The sequence below is a fragment of the Phyllobates terribilis genome, unplaced genomic scaffold (assembly GCF_046119375.1).
Source record: "Phyllobates terribilis strain yellow unplaced genomic scaffold, ASM4611937v1 Scaffold_83__1_contigs__length_6671269, whole genome shotgun sequence".
Classification (NCBI taxonomy): domain Eukaryota; kingdom Metazoa; phylum Chordata; class Amphibia; order Anura; family Dendrobatidae; genus Phyllobates; species Phyllobates terribilis.
Genome location: NW_027362843.1, coordinates 2,939,467 through 2,946,569, shown reverse-complemented (window position 1 = coordinate 2,946,569; position 7,103 = coordinate 2,939,467).

Below are 7,103 nucleotides of genomic sequence, written 5' to 3'. Positions count from 1 at the left end.
AGCATAGGATAAAACAACATAAATACAATTTAATAAAGCATAGGATAAAACAACATAAATACAATTTAATAGAGCATCGGATAAAACAACATAAATACAATTTATAAAGCATAGGATAAAACAACATAAATACAATTTAATAAAGCATAGGATAAAACAACATAAATACAATTTAATAAATCATAGGATAAAACAACAAAAAATACAATTTAATAAAGCATAGGATTAAACAACATAAATACTATTTAATAAAGCATAGGATAAAACAACATAAATACAATTTAGTAAAGCATAGGTCAAAATAACATAAATACAATTTAATAAAGCATAGGATAAAACAACATAAATACAATTTAATAAAGCATAGGTTAAAACAACATAAATACAATTTAATAAAGCATAGGATAAAACAACATAAATACAATTTAATAAAGCATAGGATAAAACAACATAAATAAAATTTAATAAAGCATAGGATAAAACAACATAAATAAAAATTTAATAAAGCATAGGATAAAACAACATAAATACAATTTAATAAAGCATAGGATAAAACAACATAAATACAATTTAATAAAGCATAGGATAAAACAACAAAAATACAATTTAATTAAGCATAGGTTAAAACAACATAAATACAATTTAATAAAGCATAGGACAAAACAACATAAATACAATTCAATAAAGCATAGGTTAAAACAACATAAATACAAGTTAATAAAGCATAGGATAAAACAGCATAAATACAATTTAATAAAGCATAGGATAAAAAAACATGAATACAATTTAATAAAGCATAGGATAAAACAACATAAATACAATTTAATAAAGCATAGGTTAAAACAACATAAATACAATTTAATAAAGCATAGGACAAAACAACATAAATACAATTTAATAAAGCATAGGTTAAAACAACATAAATACAATTTAATAAAGCACAGGATAAAACAAAATAAATAAAATTTAATAAAGCATAGGATAAAACAACATAAATACAATTTAATAAAGGATAGGATAAAACAACATAAATACAATTTATAAAGCATAGGATAAAACAACATAAATACAATTTAATAAAGCATAGGATAAAACAACATTAATACAATTTAATAAAGCATAGGATAAAACAACATAAATACAATTTAATAAAGCATAGGCTAAAACTACATAAATACAATTTAATAAAGCATAGGATAAAACAAAATTAAATACAATATAATAAAGCATAGGATAAAACAACATAAATTCAATTTAATAAAGCATAGGATAAAACAACATAAATACAATTTAATAAAGCATAAGATAAAACAACATGAATACAATTTAATAAAGCATAGGATAAAACAACATAAATACAATTTAATAGAGCATAGGATAAAACAACATAAATACAATTTATAAAGCATAGGATAAAACAACATAAATACAATTTAATAAAGCATAGGATAAAACAACATAAATACAATTTAATAAATCATAGGATAAAACAACAAAAAATACAATTTAATAAAGCATAGGATTAAACAACATAAATACTATTTAATAAAGCATAGGATAAAACCACATAAATACAATTTAATAAAGCACAGGATAAAACAACATAGATACAATTTAATAAAGCAAAGGATACAACAACATAAATACAATTTAGTAAGGCATAGGTCAAAATAACATAAATACAATTTAATAAAGCATAGGATAAAACAACATAAATACAATTTAATAAAGCTTAGGATAAAACAAATTAAATACAATATAATAAAGCATAGGATAAAACAACATAAATTCAATTTAATAAAGCATAGGATAAAACAACATAAACACAATTTAATAAAGCATAAGATAAAACAACATGAATACAATTTAATAAAGCATAGGTTAAAACAACATAAATACGATTTAATAAAGCATAGGATAAAACAACATAAATACAATTTAATAAAGCATAGGTTAAAACAACATAAATACAATTTAATAAAGCACAGGATAAAACAACATAAATACAATTTAGTAAAGCATAGGTCAAAATAACATAAATACAATTTAATAAAGCATAGGATAAAACAACATAAATACAATTTAATAAAGCATATGATAAAAAAACATAAATACAATTTAATAAAGCATAGGATAAAACAACATAAATAAAAATTTAATAAAGCATAGGATAAAAAAACATAAATACAATTTAATAAAGCATAGGATAAAACAACATAAATACAATTTAATAAAGCATATGATAAAACAACATAAATTCAATTTAATAAAGCATAGGATAAAACAACATAAATACAATTTAATAAAGCATAAGATAAAACAACATGAATACAATTTAATAAAGCATAGGTTAAAGCAACATAAATACAATTTAATAAAGCATAGGATAAAACAACATAAATACAATTTAATAAAGCATAGGTTAAAACAACATAAATACAATTTAATAAAGCACAGGATAAAACAACATAAATACAATTTAATAAAGCATAAGACAAAAAAACATAAATACAATTTAATAAAGCATATGTTAAAGCAACATAAATACAATTTAATAAAGCATAGGTTAAAACAACATAAATACAATTTAATAAAGCATAGGATAAAACAACATAAATACAATTTAATAAAGCATAGGATAAAACAACATAAATTCAATTTAATAAAGCATAATATAAAACAACATAAATACAATTTAATAAAGCACAGGATAAAACAAAATAAATAAAATTTAATAAAGCATAGGATAAAACAACATAAATACAATTTAATAAAGCATAGGATAAAACAACATAAATACAATTTATAAAGCATAGGATAAAACAACATAAATACAATTTAATAAAGCATAGGATAAAACAACATAAATACAATTTAATAAAGCATAGGCTAAAACTACATAAATACAATTTAATAAAGCATAGGATAAAACAAATTAAATACAATATAATAAAGCATAGGATAAAACAACATAAATTCAATTTAATAAAGCATAGGATAAAACAACATAAATACAATTTAATAAAGCATAAGATAAAACAACATGAATACAATTTAATAAAGCATAGGATAAAACAACATAAATACAATTTAATAGAGCATAGGATAAAACAACATAAATACAATTTATAAAGCATAGGATAAAACAACATAAATACAATTTAATAAAGCATAGGATAAAACAACATAAATGCAATTTAATAAATCATAGGATAAAACAACAAAAAATACAATTTAATAAAGCATAGGATTAAACAACATAAATACTATTTAATAAAGCATAGGATAAAACAACATAAATACAATTTAGTAAAGCATAGGTCAAAATAACATAAATACAATTTAATAAAGCATAGGATAAAACAACATAAATACAATTTAATAAAGCATAGGTTAAAACAACATAAATACAATTTAATAAAGCATAGGATAAAACAACATAAATACAATTTAATAAAGCATAGGATAAAACAACATAAATAAAATTTAATAAAGCATAGGATAAAACAACATAAATAAAAATTTAATAAAGCATAGGATAAAACAACATAAATACAATTTAATAAAGCATAGGATAAAACAACATAAATACAATTTAATAAAGCATAGGATAAAACAACAAAAATACAATTTAATTAAGCATAGGTTAAAACAACATAAATACAATTTAATAAAGCATAGGACAAAACAACATAAATACAATTCAATAAAGCATAGGTTAAAACAACATAAATACAAGTTAATAAAGCATAGGATAAAACAACATAAATACAATTTAATAAAGCATAGGATAAAACAACATGAATACAATTTAATAAAGCATAGGATAAAACAACATAAATACAATTTAATAAAGCATAGGTTAAAACAACATAAATACAATTTAATAAAGCATAGGACAAAACAACATAAATACAATTTAATAAAGCATAGGTTAAAACAACATAAATACAATTTAATAAAGCATAGGATAAAACCACATAAATACAATTTAATAAAGCACAGGATAAAACAACATAAATACAATTTAATAAAGCATAGGATACAACAACATAAATACAATTTAGTAAAGCATAGGTCAAAATAACATAAATACAATTTAATACAGCATAGGATAAAACAACATAAATACAATTTAATAAAGCATAGGTTAAAACAACATAAATACAATTTAATAAAGCATAGGATAAAACAACATAAATACAAATTAATAAAGCATAGGATAAAACAACATAAATAAAATTTAATAAAGCATAGGATAAAACAACATAAATAAAAATGTAATAAAGCATAGGATAAAACAACATAAATACAATTTAATAAAGCATAGGATAAAACAACATAAATACAATTTAATAAAGCATAGTATAAAACAACATAAATAAAATTTAATAAAGCATAGGTTAAAACAACATCAATACAATTTAATAAAGCATAGGATAAAACCACAGAAATACAATTTAATAAAGCATAGGATAAAACAACATAAATACAATTTAATAAAGCATAGGACAAAACAACATAAATACAATTTAATAAAGCAGAGGATAAAACAACATAAATACAATTTAATGAAACATAGGATAAACAACATAAATACAATTTAATAAAGCATAGGATAAAAAAACATAAATACAATTTAATAAAGCATAGGCTAAAACTACATAAATACAATTTAATAAAGCATAGGATAAAACAAATTAAATACAATATAATAAAGCATAGGATAAAACAACATAAATTCAATTTAATAAAGCATAGGATAAAACAACATAAATACAATTTAATAAAGCATAAGATAAAACAACATGAATACAATTTAATAAAGCATAGGATAAAACAACATAAATATAATTTAATAAAGCATAGGTTAAAACAACATAAATACAATTTAATAAAGCATAGGATAAAACAACATAAATTCAATTTAATAAAGCATATTATAAAACAACATAAATACAATTTAATAAAGCACAGGATAAAACAAAATAAATAAAATTTAATAAAGCATAGGATAAAACAACATAAATACAATTTAATAAAGGATAGGATAAAACAACATAAATACAATTTATAAAGCATAGGATAAAACAACATTAATACAATTTAATAAAGCATAGGATAAAACAACATAAATACAATTTAGTAAAGCATAGGCTAAAACTACATAAATACAATTTAATAAAGCATAGGATAAAACAAATTAAATACAATATAATAAAGCATAGGATAAAACAACATAAATTCAATTTAATAAAGCATAGGATAAAACAACATAAATACAATTTAATAAAGCATAAGATAAAACAACATGAATACAATTTAATAAAGCATAGGATAAAACAACATAAATACAATTTAATAGAGCATAGGATAAAACAACATAAATACAATTTATAAAGCATAGGATAAAACAACATAAATACAATTTAATAAAGCATAGGATAAAACCACATAAATACAATTTAATAAAGCACAGGATAAAACAACATAAATACAATTTAATAAAGCATAGGATACAACAACATAAATACAATTTAGTAAAGCATAGGTCAAAATAACATAAATACAATTTAATACAGCATAGGATAAAACAACATAAATACAATTTAATAAAGCATAGGTTAAAACAACATAAATACAATTTAATAAAGCATAGGATAAAACAACATAAATACAAATTAATAAAGCATAGGATAAAACAACATAAATAAAATTTAATAAAGCATAGGATAAAACAACATAAATAAAAATGTAATAAAGCATAGGATAAAACAACATAAATACAATTTAATAAAGCATAGGATAAAACAACATAAATACAATTTAATAAAGCATAGTATAAAACAACATAAATAAAATTTAATAAAGCATAGGTTAAAACAACATCAATACAATTTAATAAAGCATAGGATAAAACCACAGAAATACAATTTAATAAAGCATAGGATAAAACAACATAAATACAATTTAATAAAGCATAGGACAAAACAACATAAATACAATTTAATAAAGCAGAGGATAAAACAACATAAATACAATTTAATGAAACATAGGATAAACAACATAAATACAATTTAATAAAGCATAGGATAAAAAAACATAAATACAATTTAATAAAGCATAGGCTAAAACTACATAAATACAATTTAATAAAGCATAGGATAAAACAAATTAAATACAATATAATAAAGCATAGGATAAAACAACATAAATTCAATTTAATAAAGCATAGGATAAAACAACATAAATACAATTTAATAAAGCATAAGATAAAACAACATGAATACAATTTAATAAAGCATAGGATAAAACAACATAAATATAATTTAATAAAGCATAGGCTAAAACTACATAAATACAATTTAATAAAGCATAGGATAAAACAAATTAAATACAATATAATAAAGCATAGGATAAAACAACATAAATTCAATTTAATAAAGCATAGGATAAAACAACATAAATACAATTTAATAAAGCATAAGATAAAACAACATGAATACAATTTAATAAAGCATAGGATAAAACAACATAAATATAATTTAATAAAGCATAGGTTAAAACAACATAAATTCAATTTAATAAAGCATAGGATAAAACAACATAAACACAATTTAATAAAGCATAAGATAAAACAACATGAATACAATTTAATAAAGCATAGGTTAAAACAACATAAATACGATTTAATAAAGCATAGGATAAAACAACATAAATACAATTTAATAAAGCATAGGTTAAAACAACATAAATACAATTTAATAAAGCACAGGATAAAACAACATAAATACAATTTAGTAAAGCATAGGTCAAAATAACATAAATACAATTTAATAAAGCATAGGATAAAACAACATAAATACAATTTAATAAAGCATATGATAAAAAAACATAAATACAATTTAATAAAGCATAGGATAAAACAACATAAATAAAAATTTAATAAAGCATAGGATAAAAAAACATAAATACAATTTAATAAAGCATAGGATAAAACAACATAAATACAATTTAATAAAGCATATGATAAAACAACATAAATTCAATTTAATAAAGCATAGGATAAAACAACATAAATACAATTTAATAAAGCATAAGAT